Source organism: Saccostrea cucullata, unplaced genomic scaffold (assembly GCF_032062105.1).
Source record: "Saccostrea cucullata isolate Sc308-1 unplaced genomic scaffold, CSIRO_AGI_Scuc_v1 ctg4891, whole genome shotgun sequence".
NCBI classification, from domain to species: domain Eukaryota; kingdom Metazoa; phylum Mollusca; class Bivalvia; order Ostreida; family Ostreidae; genus Saccostrea; species Saccostrea cuccullata.
This window is the reverse complement of record NW_026938626.1, coordinates 45,653-65,110: the sequence shown is the minus strand read 5'-3', so window position 1 is coordinate 65,110 and position 19,458 is coordinate 45,653. Positions and strand designations below refer to the sequence as shown.

The window sequence follows — 19,458 nt, the reverse complement described above, 5'->3', positions numbered from 1 at the left end:
AGGAAAGTTGCGATATGCTACTCTAATATTCCTTTTTTTTTAATCAAAACTGGGAAGGGGTAGGGGGTCTGCATTGGTACCAAGTTTAATTTTTTTTGGGGGGGGGGGGGGGGTTCTTCTTTTTTCATTCATTCCCTATACTCTGTCCCACCAAGTTACTGTAAGCACTTTTCGCATAATATCTCAAAATATATAAATACCTTGGCCTTCAACCCGCTTCCGATCGATAGATCATTTTTTTTCCAACCTTCCTCCGTTTATCCGAACCCTCGAGGTCAACCAGTGTAAACACACGGCGGCAAATTCAAAGTCTACGGGGATTTAACATGGTAAACTCGTCCATTAGCGTCTAGAATACGGGGCCGGGAACCAGTTTTCGAAGGGAGTAGTCGTTCTTTGCAAAGTAAATTTCCAAAAAATCGTTAAAAATTAAAGGAATTAATTTAAATTGCTTTTATTGATAATATAACTTTTACTTTGAATTAAAATAAATTTTAACAGCATTTAACAAATTTAATTATAAACTGCGAGAAAATAGTCCGAATCTAACGAAGTACAACTTGTGGATAATGGATGTTGACATGATGATGCAAGCTCGCTAGTGTTTAAAACGTAAGTTGTTTATTTATTCTGTGGTATTTTTGCAGCTGTTGTTGTTTTACTAGCTTATATACACACATGAAAGAAGTGTCTACAAATGCTAACAATATATATATTTCAAAACGCGTGATATTGCTGACATTAGATAGTGACGATACATCAATTTCAGCCATCTGGTTAGTGCTCATGGTTAACCGTTAGTGCTCTTTAACCAATGTTAACGGTCTGTATGTAAGCTCATGTGTGAAAAATGTAAAGGGGTGTTTCTATGATTATAAAAGAACAAGAATATGGTTTAAAAAATTAGGTGAAATAATACCAAAAAGAAAACAGCTGGTTAACATTTTGACTAAAGTTTTTAAATTTCATTTCTACTTTCATTTTCAATTTATAACATTTCATGCATTTTGCAAATAAATAACATCTTTAAAAAAAATGTTTGATTGCCCTGTTCCAACCAACTGGCTAAAATGACTCAAAACTTTATTTTAAATCTCTAGGAAGCAATTTTTTTTGTATTCTGGAGAATAAATTTATTTATTAAAATTTAATTATAATTAATTTTTCTGAGAATAATTTTCTCATCTACCTAGTACCTACCAACCTAATCCTGACTTGGGAGAGCTAGGGCAAGACCAATGCAATTTATAGTGGCACAACAGCATTGTTTTTTCTGTAAAGTCCTATACTGCTCAAATGTGAACTTAATATGAAAATTTCTGTTTCCTTAATTCCTAGAAGATTTTCCTTTTAAAAGGACACAATGAGTCATAATCATGTTTTTCTTTTAAGATATCTGTAGCATACAGAGAAAGACTTATGAAAATTATGAGTATATAGCTAAGATATGACAATTAAACTGCAAGGAAAAACTGCACGATATAAGTCCCGGAAAAACAAAGGTTGTATCTACCGTTTCATTGTTTTTGTGTTTGTCAAGGTCACGCCACTTTTATTTTTAGCTCAAAATTGTAAACAGCATTCAACTGTAGCATGCAAAGGTGAGAAATGTGACCTATGTTCTAACGTTTTAAAAGATTGCCTGTGAAATTTTGGTCTACTTACATTCATTCCTGGGTACCATGGTAACTATGGAAACTTATTCAACTTTTCTGCGCACACGTACAATGGGGTGGAAGAAGTATTGAGCAATATTTTCCGTCTGGGGCATACAAAAATTATTTTTACTTTTATTTTTCTCCTTAAAAATAGAATTTTTAGGTTCTGAAATCCATAATTCTCTGAAACCCAATACTTTTAGGAATTGAACAAAATTAATAAGGGTAATGCAAAAATTCTACATTTGTCAATTTTCCCCTTTGTGCATCACAATGCCGCTTTAAGTATTTGTTTTAAAAAACCGTAGGCCATAATAAAAATATTTATGTTTGATGTACTCTGACACACTTTTTTCAAGGTGGGTAGGTAGGTATCTTTTTTGGCTTAATAGCTGTATTGATCAAATTGATATTAAAGTGTCATTAAAAAATTACAGACTCAGAAATTTATTAATTTTTTCAATACACTGGATAACTCGACAGATGAAATATTTATCGTTAAAAAATTTTGAATCTTAAAGCATCCAAGAGAAATCTTATACCACAGTTTTAAAATGGATGGCCTCTATTTCTAATAAATGAAACAAAATTTAAAAAAAAAAATCAAAAATTCAAAGTGCTGAAAAAATGTTTGGGTTGGGACAATGTTATGATGGGTCGATCAGTCTGAGTACATCAAATAATTTTCTTTATATTGTTGTCCTTATTTACTAGTACTGTATTTGTATAACTTGGTTGACTTGACCTTTCAGCTTTGACCTACTTTACAAAGAATACCCCAGATAATTTAAATTAACTTAAGACTTTAAGTGACAGGTGTGGATAATTTAAATTTATACGGGTACATGTTTATGAGCTCATTATACATGTACTGTTCTTTGAAACTGTATGGTATTCAGTAAACCACACAAACTGATATCTTAAATACACAGGCCTTTGGATCGCTAAAAGAAATTGTGTGTGTAAAAGAAATATTTCATTTTACACCTCAATTTTTTTCTAAGTGATCTTAAGGCCTGTGCTTAAATATTATGAAAATAAATCAGGATTGGATCCCACAAAGTGGATCATGCAATGTGACAATTGCTTTGAAACGCATATTATCACATGTAAAATAATAAATAATTACTTATGATTTCAACTTAATTATTCAGTTGAGGGTTGCATACTGTTTATTCTAGTAGGATAAAAATAGCTGACCACTCTTAGATTTAATATTAGGTACATCTTTAAAGAAGCTAAGTGACACATGTGTTCCTTGGAACACTTTAGTTTATGATGAAATTGATGTACTGTTATACACTTTTATGACACTTTCTTTTCTTTCAGCAATATTTAGCTTGATTTAGCCACTGCAGTATAAAGAAAGAAGCAGACCAGAAACCTTTGGCTAAAGCAAAGATGATATGCATACCAAAAGCAGTAAGTTTACTAGTATAATATTCAAAATCTTCAAAATATCCTGTCTCTTTTAAATACATGTATTGGGAATGAATTTTTGAAGCTCTGAGCACCTGATGTCTATACATGTTACAATTTTCCCTCTAATCTTTCAAGTGTATATTTTTCCCTCAGCATCTTTAATCTTCTTCTCAAGAACCACTGGGCCAGAAAAGCTGTGAAACCTCCAGAAGCATCCTGGGGTAGTGTAGATTCTACATTTTTCAAATTATGACCCCTGGGGTAGGGTGGGGCCACAATAGGGAACCAAAGTTTTACATTGAACATGTTGAAATATAAAAGAAACATAGGTAATCAGAGATTACAGAGCTCACCTCAACGAATGTTGTCTTTAAGTAAGGCAAAGTCATACAATTAACCAACAAAAAGTGTACATTCCAGAAATGAAAATATTTAAGCAATTTTTTTCGAATACATCGAAATAGACCTACATAAAAAATTTAAACTAGTTGTTCATGAAAATGTAATTAAAATTAAGCATCTGAAGCAAATTTGAGAGTTTTCATCTCCTGATGCAACATTTGTGCAAGTTTGGTTTGGTTTATACAATGTTATATAAGCCTTCAAGTTTTTTGGTAATTGACCTGCACCCATAACTTTTACCTGGTCTATTATCTGAAAAAATGTATGTCGAATTCAGCATCCAAAGTAAGTCCATTAGTGTGCATCCTAAGATGTATCGTCCATGCAAGTTTGCTCATTATAGGGCTCATAGTTAATTGGAAATGATACATTCATCACAAACTAACATTTTCACTCATCCACAAAATGTAGGTCAGATTTTCATCCAAGCAAGCCTGGTAGTATAGCATCCTTAGATGTATCATCCATTCAAGTTTGGTCACCCTAGGGCTTATAGTTACTTGGAAATGAAACCTGCACCAAAAACTTTAACCTGTTGATAAAAAAATGTAATAATTCAGCATCCGAAGCAAGCCCAGTAGTATGCATCCTTAGATGTATCAACCATGCAAGTTTGGTCAACATAGGGCTTATAGTTACTTGGAAATGAAACCTGCACCAAAAACTGCACCAAAAATGTTAACCTGCTCCAAAAACATTAACCTAGCCATTCCTTTGCTGAAATTGCAGCTTCTGAAACTTTGACTGGTACAATGAAACACATTAGAAGCATCTTCCATGCATGTCTAATCAATATAGGACATAGAAGTACTTAAATGAAGAAAACTGCTCCAAAAAACTTAACCTGGGACGCCAACGCCGACACCGACGCCGAGGGTATTACATAAGCTCCCCCAACTTCGTTGAGGTGAGCTAAAAATCTATTATAAAAAAATCTTCTTGGGAATTACTTGGCAAGCAAAGCTGAAACTTAGGCCAAATAAAAAAAATAGGTGAGGTTCTGGTTACACCATCAAAAAAATTAGGTTAGGTAGGTGTTTTTTTTTTTTTTTTTTCACAAAATGATATTTTAAATGTTTCTTCATAATATACCTATCACTGCAATGCAGGTAGCATTAAGATGGGGCATGATATACATGTATACTAGTCAACATAGGTCGGTGCCTATAGTTATGAAAATCAAACCCCCGGTCATTATCCTGTAGCGGTCATTATTCGTCATTTTTTTATTTGGCCTTATGCGAAATCACTGTGGAGTAGTGTAGATTTTAAATTGTCCAAATTATGACCCCAGGGGTAGGATGGGGTCACAAAAGGTATAACAAAGGGGAAATTTGGTAAAGAACTGCATGGTCATAGATATTCAGGTAAGCGATGTGGCTCATGGGCCTCTTGTAACATTTTCGTGCGAAATGCTATTGCAATATAGAAATTGTGATATTTTACAGAAAATTTGAGAAAATATTAACTTCAGTACTTTAATACTGCACAACCTCACCATTTAAAAGAATAAACAAACATTGATAAAAAAAATGTAATAATAACTGAAGCATAGAATATTTAATTTTACATTTATTACTTACTGTAACAATATGATGTTTTTATAGGTTACATAATTTACAAGAGTCTGAAGTTATGATGACCATGCAGAGTCAAGATATTGTAACAAAGACATGCCTGCATGAAGAAGAATGTTCACTCAATTTTTCAGAATAATGTGTCAGATTGAAATTCATCTTATGTTGGACAAAACAATCAGGACATTCTTCTGGATCACAGCTAGTAAGTGTTTATATGAATGAAAAAGATTTTGCTCTTCCTATGTATATACAGATTGGTACCTGAAAATGAGAATTGACCAAGTATATTTTTTTAAATAAATAAACAATTCATGTTACATGTAATATGATGAGCATGTAAAATTTCACTTTGCACAAATTTAAAAGTATATTTTTTATGCACTGAATCTATATGACAAATTAAAATGTTTTATCATTATTTTTTTCAGGCACAAAGTATTGACAAAACCAAAGATTTATCATTACCTGGTAGTCTGCACCATGGAGTGATCATTGGATGATCCAGACAACACCATTTTCCTCAGAAATTGTAGAATTAGACTTAATCTCCAGTCTTCATTCAGATGACTGAAAAATGTTGACATTTTCTCACTTCTGTTTCATGTCTTTTCTACAGCATGGACTCTCCAGCATCAGTGGACGCTTGACATTTATAAACATTTATTCTTCTGAATTTGATCTGATATCCTTAAATATAGGACAAACAATTCATTTATCCTTTAAAATATTTTTAAATTTTACTTAATAAAACAATATATATTCAAACAAACTGGTTTATCCTGTAATCTAAAAGTGTTTTATGTTTGAAGCAATTTTTTAATTTTACAAAACTTATTAAAAATCTGTAAAGATACTTGGATCCTCAGCCAGGAAGGATAACTCTTTAATTTAATTTTATTTTTGATTCACACAAATTAAACAGAAATAATGATTTGAAATTAAAGGGCGAGACAGCTCCTTGACAATGGACCGATACAGACATATCTCAGCCAGGAGGGCGAGACAGCCCTACTCACCAGGTTCTACCTGTCTCACCGAGTCCGAAACGTCTGTATCACGATCAGGGCTGGACTGATACACTACTATAGGAATATGATATAGGCATATATACGTTTGCATACTAGGGAATTGTCAATGAAAAATGAATAAACATACTTAAAAGTTACAAATGCATAAGGAAAAAAATTTTGCTAGGACTGAAAATCAAACTCAAGACATTTGCATTTTTTCATACTTACAATATATCTGCATTCTGCAGGTATACTTATGGCTTAATGTATGAAATGTACACATATATGTATGTTTGTCCTTTTCTATCTTGTGTCTTCACCAGGTAGCTATTTAGTATCCTACAATGAAATTTTTGTTCTGAAAACTCATAAAACGTTTTCTGTTAAATAGTTTTATAAAGAGAAAAAAAATTAATCCTTTACCCTTGCGTTTAAAGGCCAAAAAAAAAAGGTCTCGTTTCCTGCTACCTGACCTATCCTATTTTTTGCAACCGACTCTGAAGTTTTTTCCTTAGTTTTGGGGGAAAATTTTATAATTTCATAAATTTCATGTTTCAAAAGTGAAAAAAATATATATATTCAAGTGGTATTTCATGAAATATATGTTTTAAATATGGACTTTCATACAATACTGATATTGAGTTATGCATCAAAAGACATTGATTTTAATTTCAAAAGATATACTTTTGATGTTTAATTTGGGTTCATATCCAAAAAATACAGTTTAGAAAAAATTAAATTAAAAAATAAAATATTTTTCCTACCTGTACTTGCCCTATTTTTTTTTTCAGGCTGGTAGCAGGGAACAAGACTATTATTTTTTGGCCTTAATATATACATACTTTAATTTTTTGTGTATATGAATGTATTAAAATTTTGGTATTCTGTCATATTTATGGGAAACAAAAATTGTATATCCTGGGTCTGAATTTACCTAACACCGATATTACAGGAAGTTTTGGAAGGGCAAGGTCAAAATTCATTGGTGACGTAGTTTGATGCAGACAACAAATGTTGTTTTGCACTGAGGTTCAAAATAAAATATCAACGAAGGATTTATGTGTTTAAAGCGTTGGAAATATAACAAAGTCATGAAATATACTGTAGCATGTGCATATAAGGACATCACTTGTTTACACAGAAACGATATGATCATGATGCTCATTTTGACCGTGTGTTACAGTTTACAACAAACTATTAGGAGTTGGATTTATATGGAAAGCTAAGGCGAAACATTAAGGTAAGGCAGCAATTATAACTTTTAAAAATCTTGATACTATTGATATTTCTTCGATTGATCTCTACGTGTTGGCAATAAAATATAAAAGCAGCAATTTCATTCGAGCTAAATTTGCAGTAGCCTAGCCTTAATGTTATGTATGAATATATATGAGTCATACCTCTTTGCAGCTGCTTTATGCAGTGTATAACTCTTTTATGAATCTTTGATCCCTTCGGTCTCAGTCTGGGTAGGAAAGTTTTGTTGTTTTGTTGAAGACGTAATATTTCTTATAGTATAAATATATGCTTGGCAGTCTCGGGCGTTATAGGTTTTTCGGACGTCGATAACAATAGAGCAATCCCGAACGTGTGTGACGTCATGTCCTTACAGACGGCAATGTACGGAAAATTACGAACAATGGATGATCCCCTTCCGAAGTGGTGGCCATTTTGACAATGTTAAATCCCCGTAGACTTTGAATTTGCCGCCGTGTGTTTACACTGGTTGACCTCGAGGGTTCGGATAAACGGAGGAAGGTTGGAAAAAAAAATGATCTATCGATCGGAAGCGGGTTGAAGGCCAAGGTATTTATATATTTTGAGATATTATGCGAAAAGTGCTTACAGTAACTTGGTGGGACAGAGTTTAATAATGTTTATTGTAAGGCGGTAGCGTATTTTATCATGGCAATTTATAGTTATGTAAATGTATTGATAGAAAGTAATCAAAAATCGAAGTTGCGACCTGCACCCCCCCCTTTTTTTTTTTTTTTTTTTTTTTTTTTTTGGCAGAGAGAAAGAAACTCATTAAACTGAATAAATTGTGGTAGAAAAAAAATAAAAGTGATATGCTTTAAGTAGAGGTCCTGTCCAAACAAGAATTGGCCATCTTAGTTATTATTGATTGATTTTTCAAATCTCTTTTTTTTTCAAACATTGACCTGGTAAAAGTGTAAAAAGAAAGAAAAAAACACAAAGAATGCATTTATTACAGAAATTATCATAAATCCCCACAATTAATATGCAATAATTCCAACAATTTCCCAAAATATTTTATATATTTTTTCTTCAATATAAAGTGGGTAAAAAAAATAGAATTAAGTTACAAATTATAACCCCCCCCCCCCTTCCAAAATGAATAAGCAATAATTCCAACAAATTCCCAAAAATATGTATATTTATTCCTCAACATAAAATACAATTGTAATATAATTATTGCAAACTGTGAACATTATATTTAAGTAGTTAAAAGAGTTATCTTAAGAGTTTCTACACAGAATCCATTTTTTAAGTGTTGAGAAATTGCACATCAGTTTTAATTTGGTAGTCAGTGTTATACACTTGTACATGTACATGCCAAATTACATTTTTAAAACGAAGAAATTTTGCAATTGGATATTATATATCAAATGGCGATATTTCTAATTTTATCAGATATAACATAAGTAATTTTTTTTTCTCATTTTTCATGTTTACCTGGAAGTTAAAAACACATGATGTAGTCCCAAAATTTTAATCTTCTGTTCAAATTTTGAAATATTTGGGTAGGTCGGTTTCGAAAACCGATTAGAAAAAAGTGGCCAAAAATTAATTCAATCTAAAATGTTGGAAAATGCACCATTTGGAGCAACTATCTAAGAAAATTTCTCTGGGAGGCCCCCCAAACCCACACCTATTGGAGAGGGTGTCCCCCTCAAATGCCCCCTAGTCCTACGGGCCTAACCCCCCACTCCCAATGAACTTATGGATCCGCCACTGAGAAAAAGAGCGTTTTATGTAATGTAGCATATTTTCAGTATATATTTTTAATACCCACAGGCACTTGACGTTACTTATTTTTCTTTTAATAAGAAAATAATCCCTCTTCCTAATGATTAGTAGGTACGGGGTATATTTTAAGTAACGTCAAGTGCCTGTGATAATTCCCTATATTATATTTTCAACGTAATACCTTAATTTTCTATTGTGGCCCCACCCGACCCCCGGGTTCATATGCAAGATTTGAACAATATAGAATCTACACAAAACATGAGAATATATAACAATTAAAGGGAGTTAACAAGTATTTTCACTTTTTTCCGAAACTTGAACGTAAGAGTTATCTTTCTTGCATTGTCTTTTAATTTCTTTTCGTCACAATGTATAACAGGTCGAGGAAACTATTTTCTGTGACGTCAGAATAAATTTACATGTTAAAAGAGGAACCAACGTGACTGACTAATCGACCAATCAGCTCAATGAGTTGCATTATGGGTTACTACAAAAATACTACATGTGTGTTTCGAAAAGCCATTTTTTATAAATCGCTCTCGGAAAGACTTGATGCATTTTTCCAAGCATTTTACACGCTTAATATAATATGTACATTATTATCTACTAATCCCATGCTCACATTTACATACAAATGATTACCAATGATAAAAATTAGGGTTTTCCTCACTCCATTGTACAAGTCCGTTTGTTTACAGCTTTCCCCGTGATGTACTTTCAGTGAAAAGTCAATTTCACGTGGCTATTCATCGGTACAAAAAAAAACCAACTCTAAGGTGTGCTCACGTATTGACAATGTTTACAACGTAAACAACTTCGAAACATACATTATGCTACTCAACTGCTTAATACACGTTCTATGATCAATGCACATGAGAATTAATATAGAGGTAAATTGTAAAAAACGTGCAACTTAAGCCCTTTTTGTAAATGCATGAACTTTAAATTTCTTGTTACAAATAACTGAGCAACAATTAACTAATTCAACCAGTTACATGGCAAATTTACAATTATCAAGTACTGGAGTCCTTAATTTTTACATGTGGAGCCTTTGTACGCGGTATTTCAAAGTACTATTTAACAAGGAAAACTGACTTTGTTTGTTAATGTGAGCATGAGAAATCTTGATTAGTACCTATTCTTCGTATTTTTCTCAAACACGTATAAAAAAAATTGTAAATTGACTTTCCAGCAGTCATTTGAAATCGCATCCTAAATATCCCTTAACCCACGTATTTGTAATAAAAATAAACGTGTAGTAGACCATCATGCTTTTCGGCTCATTCACTGGATTGGACCATTGTTTGCTGTGAGCACCTTTGTGCGCAATGACAACAATATCCATATAAGGTAGTTTCCTCGACCTGTATAAGGTTGAATAACTTTTCATGCCCCCTAAACGAAGTTTCCGGGGGTACGTTAGTTTTGTGGTGTCCATCCGTCTGTCTGTCTGTATAGCTGTCTCTCTGTCTGTCTCTCTGTTTGTCTGTCTGTCTGTCTGTTTGTCCGCAAAAACTTTAATCCTGCCCATTACTTTTGATTTAGTGGAGCCATGACTATCATATTTCACATGTGTATTTCTTGTGACAAGACCTTTCTTTGGGTACAACTAAATTTGACCTTTTGACCCTGACCTTGGAGTTTGACTACTTTTACATGAAAATTTTAAACTTTTACTTTGGCCATATCTTTTGAACAATAGATACCAGGACATTTATACTTCACATATGTATTATTTGTTGAAAGACCTTGCATTTGATACCAACGACCTTGATCCTTTGACCTTTTCCATGGAGATTTCCGTACTTGTGAAAAAACATTAACCTATTCCATAATTTTTGAACAATAAGAGATAGGGTATTCATACTTCATATATGTAATCCTTGTGAAAAAACCCTTCATTGGATACTAAGAATTGACCGTTTGACCATGACCTTTCAGTTTGACCTACTTTAAAAAAGCAAACCTTGACATAACTTTTTAAGGGTTAAGGCTAGTGCTTTCATACTTTACATATTTAATTCTTGTGAAAAGACCTTTCATTTGATAACAAGAACTTTGACACTTTGACCTTGACCTTGGAGTTTGACATGTTTTAAAAAATTAACCTTGGCCATAACATCTGAACGGTTAGGACTAGAGCTCCCATACGCTACAAAAGTACTCTATGTGGCAAGACCTTTCATTGGATACATATTGTCAAGGAGTGATTTTGTGTATTTTACTTTTACTTTGATGTTTCAGCATCTGTGTTGTATTTATCAAATTTGACATCTCTCCCCCCTCCGTCCCACAGTATCAATGACAGTATTGTGAGTTATATGTTTAGAGTAGAGATAAAAGCTTGAGCATTTCCTGTCCAGAGAATTCTGTAGAAATTTATGTCAACCATTCTTTCCTTTGATGTTACATTTGAGTTTCATTGGATATCTTTATAAATGTGGGCGGAGTTTAGGGGAAAGAGATGAGATGTGAGTTGTGTATCAGATTGAGATTTAGTTTTGATAGCTTAGCGATTAAATGTAACCTTAGGAATTCCTTGAATAAAAAGTGAAAACGAAAATATGTAGTGACGAGTAATATTTTGAAGGAAATTTTCCCATCGTCACAGTTGGTGGAAAATCCGGGTATGACAGTCAGTTTGTGTTGCGGAATGTCAACCGACAGAGTAGGATTGAAGTAATTACGACCAATCTGCTTCATTTCAATCATGGCCAGTACCCTTCTGAAGATGATGTTGTAGACCTGCATGACTTGGGGTGAGGAAGGGGGCAGCTCATTGGTCAGTGTGATTGTAATTCTTATTTGGGCGTCATCTGTCTTCCTCTGACTGTACACCTCTGTTACCTGATCCTGAAGACGTTTTGGCAAGTACAGGATCATCCCATCAAAAGCTTTCGTCTTCCCGAGTAAATTTTTATGGGTCATTAATAGAGCCATGCGCATTTTTCTGGAGTCAACAGGAGGGTTGAAATCCACATGGTACTGGTAGAGATGCCAGTCAGGTGCCATTTCAAGCTTGAAGTAGTTTGTGACTACAGGTACCAATACCTTTTGACCTTGGAATTTATTGTGCCCATTTTGCCAGCAATAAATTCCAATGTAAAAACGAGACGTGCTGTGCAGTGTGCAAAAAACCGGGGCACAAACCAGGATGTGAAGAATGCGATTTCTACATTCCCGTTAAACCCAAAAATTTGGAAACTTTTCAAGGAGAAAACAATGTTTTGTCAAATTTCTTCCCATGTGAAATTAAGATCTTTGGAGAGTCATTTAGGTCGGCAGAACAAGCCTTTCAAACAGCGAAGGCACTAAGATCATGCAGGTGATGTAGGTGCAGCTGAACGCATTCGTAACGCTAAAACTGCCCTAGAAGCAAAACGTATCGGCAACCTTGTCCAAAAATCAGATCAATGGAAGAAAACGGAAAAGGGAGTCATGGAGCAGAAAAGGTAAAACAATGTGAAAAAATGACAGACGAACTGCTCTCCTTTAAGCCGTCTGTGTTCTTTGGACAAAACGTCACCAACGGCCTGGCCAGGGAAAAACATGATGGGGGAGATAATTGGTTGCGCCGCTGAAAATCTTAGAAAAAGCAGGAAAAAAGATCAACGGAAACGTTAACCACTGCTGGTAAAGTGCGAATCGAGACAATCTTGGTTTCGGACACCAGCTACTATTGGTTTACATCAACGAGGCAGTTTATATCAACTAAACGATCAGAAATGATATAATATTTGATTAAGACGTAATTATTAATGTTCAGTATGATCTTATGCAGTAGAATTGCTTGTTAGTTGGATACATGTAAGGAGCAATCCAGTAACTGCTTCAGATTACACCTGTTCAATGTATTTCACTGGATCTATTCATATTTTCTTTTTACATGTTAAACACGATTTACACTGCGTTATTTGTGTTAAAAGTGATATGAATATGTATTGTATAAGTCATTTATGATTTCCCATGCTTTTAGTGTTTCACAAGATTAAAACTTTTGATGCAATATAAAGTTTTCTGATATACAGCGCGAGTATGGTTGCTGTATGTGCGACTTTCGGCACCTGTAATTGCTACGTTTGGCTTCTGTACTGTTTCATAAGGCGCGACATTTTACTTCTGTATCATTGTTTTCCTAGTAAAGCATCTAAAGACCTTATTTTCGAACATTAGATAGTGCAACGTCCTTGAATACGTACCAAAAACATATACCTCCAGTCCTTGACTAGTTGTTTCATAAATAAAGCTTCTATCAAATATTTAATGTGTATTGCATATAAACCCCCCCCCCCATAAATTGTTCGATTATGTGATTAAAGTTAAAGGATAAAAAATGCAGAATTCACTCTGTTTAGAATATACATTGGATATATTCTTTAAAAATAATCTTTTTCACTAAAATATGTTATATGTCCATTAAAGCTCTATCCCATAGTTCAATTTTAATAATTCCACTTTCATCTTGTTAGTAATCTTCAATTGCCTACCTATGTTTTAAAGGTTACTAACTTTCATTGTAGAAGAAACGAAAAAAAAAATACCTTGTAACCCCCCCCCCCCCCCCCGGAATAAGATATATATATATATATAAGTATTTGAAGGAAATAGACGTTGAAACATGAAAGTGTATTACAACTTTTTTATTCACCTCCTGAATAATTTTTTAACCTTTGACTTGGAAATATGACGTGGACAGGCATTAAGTATATCCGATATTCAATTTGTATGGAATATTTTAATATTTCAACACAATATTCTCATATTTGAATGACATAAATAGACCTAATTACCTATTTATTAAACAAGCAGACCCGTGAATTTTTAAAAATGTATATGGAAGAAGAATGAGAGTCGCAGGTGATTGACAAGCCAACAAAAATAAGCAGCCCATGAAGTCTCGGAAGCACAAATCTGCAGAACTGTAGTGTTATGGTTTTTGTTTTAATCCTTGGCTATCAAGACCAATAAAACCACAACGCTACATACAGTTCTGCAGCTAGGAAGAACAATCTATTTCTTGGTGTATCGGAGATCTTTCCTCAAATATTCCATTTTCCCCAACGGCTGGATTTGCCAGAGTTCAACCTTACGATTAGCTGCAGATCTGTAGCTCTCCAAAAAAATATATTGACAAACGGGGGAGCTGCAGTGCCAACAACTGGAATAAAAGTGTATGTTTAATTTATTGTGCGTAAAAAATGCAGTTTCTCGGTTTCAAACTGTCATATTTTCAATCTATTTCTAATTGGATGCTCCAAATACAAGTAAATTCTTTTACAATATCCACTTGCTATTTCCACAACTGTTGTAAATAGCCCTCCTTGACATGAAATTGAGACCATCGAATTTCGCATTTTTACTTCCATTTTTAAAGAAAAATCATTTCAATTGCAACGCGATTCGTGAACAAGTCAACTACAAGAGTTGTTGCTAGAGATCTTAGGATTATATTTTTAGCTTTTGTGCAGTTGAGATAAGAATCTTGAGGATTTAATTTAGCACCAAGCACAGCTTTTGTGCGTAATATTTTTTTTAAACAGATTTTTGTATGAGTGGCATTTTGGTCGTCTATCTCATTTTTTTTTCCAGACCAGCGAATTACAGGAAGGCAGCTACTTTACGATTACTAAAAAAAGGGGGGGGCAAACATATCTGCATAAAAAATCATGAACATGAATTAAAAGAAAATCAAAAGACTATTTTCAGAAAAAAAAGTACACCTCAGCTTGCATACTACGGACCTGAGATGTTACTGGATAAATTTAGACTATATGCAACTCAACTCTAAAGATACTCAAATCTTGTTTTAAATAAACATATACTGCAAGGAAAATATTTCCATTATGCATTCGTTTATTGCTTAAAAAGCTTGTTCTCTTGATCACAACATTCGTATATGTATACCTGGTACAGTTTTGGATTATTTGGTGTCATCGTCCTACTAATTCACACCATATCACTCTATTTAAAAGAAACAAAATAATTTAACCAAAAACACAATATCCGTAAAAAGAATTGATGGAACACTATGTATTGATTCAATCAATAGTCAAAAATTACTATAAACTATAAAAACATTAATTCTTTTCATGTAAATTTGAATAATTTCATATTATTCATGTTAAGTAACATAAATCAACAGTCTCAGAGACGTAACCAGTTGTCGCATTTACACAAATCAAAAGTCGCCATTGTCAAAATTTAACAGAAACCAGTTGTAGCACCTATAAAATGAATTTGCTAGTTATTGGCAAATCTCATGGAAATAATTCATTTAAAGCACATTGTTTGTGTCCATGGCATAGAAAAACGTTGGATTAAACTTAAATTTATCAACTTTACTGCCCAATTAGTCCTGTAGTACTTTATGTGCTTTGCAAATGCGAGTACGTGAAAAACACGATGTAAACAGTCATTTACAAGTGATATTTCGATATGAACCCTTTTCGGGTATAAAAGCAATCCAATCGCTTAACTATTTAATGAATTTGCTTTCTAGAAAGTGATTTTTATTGTGTTTTATAAAAAAAATATGTATTAAACTAGATAATTCACAGGTGCCAATAGTAGCTGGTGTCCGAAACCAAGATTTTCTCGATTCGCACTTTACCAGCAGTGGTTAACGGTAACTGTTTAAAGTTAAGATGTATGAACACACAGAACTCTTCTATTTATGTCATCGTTAAAGTTTCTGTCGTTAAATGCCCGAGGGCTTAATGAATATTCTAAGAGACAGACTTTATATGATTGGCTTAATGATACTAATTGCAAAATAGTTTTTCTACAAGAAACTCATTATGTAACTGAAAGAGAAAAAATTTACAATGCTGGATGGGAGGGTTCAAGCTATCATTGTTTTTCCAACTCTTCCCATATAGTAGAGGGGTATCTGTATTATTTCATAAAAGTTTACCAATTATTGTTCATAACATACACAAATTGGATGATGGAAGGAGAATTTTAATTAATATTGAGTATGAACAGAACATTATGACTTTAGTCAATATATATGCGCCAAATTCAGAAAATGAAAAATGTAAATTTTTCAAAAAACTTGCTTCATGGGTTTCTCAATATTGTTTAAATGAACAAAACATTATATTAGTTGGGGATTTTAATTCAGTATACAATGCAAAGAATAAATGTTCCAAAATAATTAATGATCTAAAATTTAAATTTCGTTTGATTGATATATGGGACAAAATTAATCCTTATAAAGAAAGGAATGCATGGTGTGATTCAAATAATAAGCCTAAAAGTAGAATTGATTACATATTTACTTCCGAGAATTTATGTTATCCTGTCGAAAAAATCTTACTTAGAAAACCTCCAGATGTTTCAAATACTAGAATGAGTGACCATAGGTCTTTTATTTTTTACTGCACCCTCTCAAAAAATGAAAGAGGTAATGGTTTCTGGAAATTGAATACCTCGATTTTACAAGACATTGAATTTTGTAACATTATCAAAAACTTTTTCGAAAATCTGCCTGAAAAATATTAATACCCAACCAGATTCACAAATACGTTGGGAAATGATCAAATATGAAATAAAAGAGTTATGCATTGAATATTCTAAAAAGAAAAACAAAAGCGTAAAAAATCGTATTAAAGTAATAGAAAAGGAAATTGAAGAAATTGAAATGTCTAAGTCTAGTGATATAAATATGCTACATAAAAAGCATTTGGAAAAAGAATTAGACAATTTATAAACATATAAATCAAAAGGGGCAAGGGTTAGATCCAAAGCGCGTTGGATCGACGACGGTGAAAAAAACACCTCCTATTTTTTAAGACTAGAAAATAAACACCAATCACATAATGTCATAAATAAATTATCGGTAGGAGATAAATGTGTGTATGAAACAAAAGAAATTTTAAGTACACTTAGTTCATACTATGAAAAACCATACTCGTGACGTTTAGCAATATATCAATTAACGATGTAAATAGATATTTACAAGAAACAGAACTAACTAATTACCTATCTGATGTAGATAGAGAAAATTGCGATAAAGTTATAACAATTGAAGAATGTGCAGAAGCTGTTTATAACATGAAATTAAATAAATCACCGGGATTAGACGGAATTCCAGTGGAATTTTAAAAAAATATTTTGGAAATATGTAAAATTTTATCTATATGAAAGCCTAGTGAGATCATTTGAAAAAGGCGAATTATCTTCTTCACAAAGATCTTCTGTTTTATCACTCATACACAAAAAAGGGAGCTTGATAAATCTCGATAACTATCGTCCTATTAGTTTAACAAATTGCGATTATAAGATTTTAGCTTTCGTATTTGCAAAGAGACTACAAACTATTATGGACAAACTCATTAATGATAATCAAACGGGGTATATTAAGGGAAGATTCATTGGTGAAAATGCAAGATTAATACAACATATATACAATTATTGCGAGGAAAACAATGAGGAAGGAATATTATTGTTTGCTGATTTTCAAAAAGCATTTGATTCAGTTTGAATGGACTTTCTTATTTCAAACTCTTAAAAGGTTCAACTTTGGAGAGATTTTCCTTCGATGGGTCAAAATTTTATACACTAATCCTTATTTTCATGTTAAAAATAATAACTGGTTAACTAGAAAATGTACAATGTCAAGAGGCATTAGACAAGGGTGTCCCGTCTCAGCATTGCTTTTTATTTTTGTTATTGAAATCCTTGTGTTAAAAATAAATGCTTCTGAAAATATACAAGGTTTCAGAATCGGACAATCAAGTGAAATAAAATGTTTACAACATGCAGATGACTGCACATTGCCAATGAAAAATCCGGAATCCTTAAAAGAATCTATTAAAGTTATAAAATCTTTCGGGGAAATGTCTGGTACCAAGTTAAATTTAGAAAAAACAGACGGTATTCTCTTAGGACCGCTTAAAAACACACGGGAAGAGGTAAAAGGAATTAAAATGACAAATAAACCTATTAAATCATTGGGAATTTTCTTAGGACACGATAAAGTATCTAATGAAGGAATTTGGTTAAAAAAGCTTAAAGAATTTGAAAAAATATTAGATTCATGGAGAACAAGAAGTTTAACTTTTTTCGGAAAATGTACCGTTATCAATTCACTAATAGTATCTAAATTAGTATATGCATTCACAGTTCTTGAAAATCCAGATGTTGAGAATTTAAATAAAATTATTTACAATTTTTTATGGAATAGGAAAGAGCGAATTAAGCGGAATTCACTCATAAGACCAGTAAATGAAGGCGGTCTTGGTCTATTTGATATAGAATGCAAACTTAAAAGCGTAAAAGCGGGATGGATCAAAAGACTATATAATAAAAATTCCTCACTTAGAATTTTCCTAGATAACGCTTTAAAATCTTATGGAATAAACTTTGAATATCTGTTACGCAGCAATATAAGAAATCCAACTGATTTCAATACTTTAAATAAATTCCCAAATTTTTATTAAGAAATCTTTTGTAGTTTTAACGAGTGTAAAATGTTAACATCACCACGAAATAAAATAACAGAAAACCTATGGTTTAATAGTTTCATTACACAAAATAACAAACCATTATACTTAAAAAAAAATTGGGCAAGAAGTGGTATCTGATATGTTAAAGGAAAATTAAATCTGTTCATGCAACAATTTTCATTCTACGCCTCTCAATGTGCTTCAAGGTTTTTTGAACTTCTCAGGAAGGTATAATTAAAAGTAGAAAATTTTATCCCGAAAAAGCATTTTATGAGACCAATGTTTATTGACATGATATAAAAATTAGAAGTGATTTATGGAGCTTTGCAAAGAACCTTGAAGCACATTGAGAGGCATGTAATGAAAATTGTTGCATGAAAATATTCAATTTTTAAGCTTCATTTAAAGACTTTTTGAATTAAATTATGAATTAAGAGTTGTCCTTCCTGGCTGAGGGTCGGAGTCCCTTAAAGATTTGTTTACAACAGAAGGTATGAAAAATGTTACGAAAGTGAAAGAGATCATTGAATCAAAGAGTAATTACTTGTGTGAATATCTTATCATGAAAAAAGCGATTAAAAAACTAAATATAGATTACTGTAATGTAAAGAACACTAATATACAAAACCCGTATTTTTATTTTCAAGGGAAAAGTAAAAACCCAGAATTTGAAAAATCGGGATTTTATTATAAAATTTTACTTTCTAAAAAGAAACAAAAACCAATAATGGAAACTAAATGGTCAAAAGAATTCCATATTATGAATGGTCAATGGAAAAATATCTATACAGCTAAGATATTAAATATTTTTGATAAACAGATAACAGAATTCAATTTTAAACTTTTACATAACCAACTGAATTGTAATTATCATGTTAGTAAATGGAATAAAGAGGTCGCAAAAAATTGTACATCTTGCGGACAAATAGAATATATTCATTAAACA

General features: G+C 32.4%; 1 long non-coding RNA gene across 1 annotated transcript; it reads left to right on the top strand.

Annotated features, from left to right (window-relative positions):
* The first annotated feature begins 369 nt into the window (after window positions 1-369).
* LOC134250789 (uncharacterized) lies at window positions 370-5,539 on the top strand. Its single transcript, XR_009988603.1, has 4 exons — window positions 370-612; window positions 2,988-3,080; window positions 5,090-5,264; window positions 5,491-5,539. It is a non-coding gene; the product is annotated as an uncharacterized LOC134250789 (long non-coding RNA).
* Window positions 5,540-19,458: the final 13,919 nt, after the last annotated feature.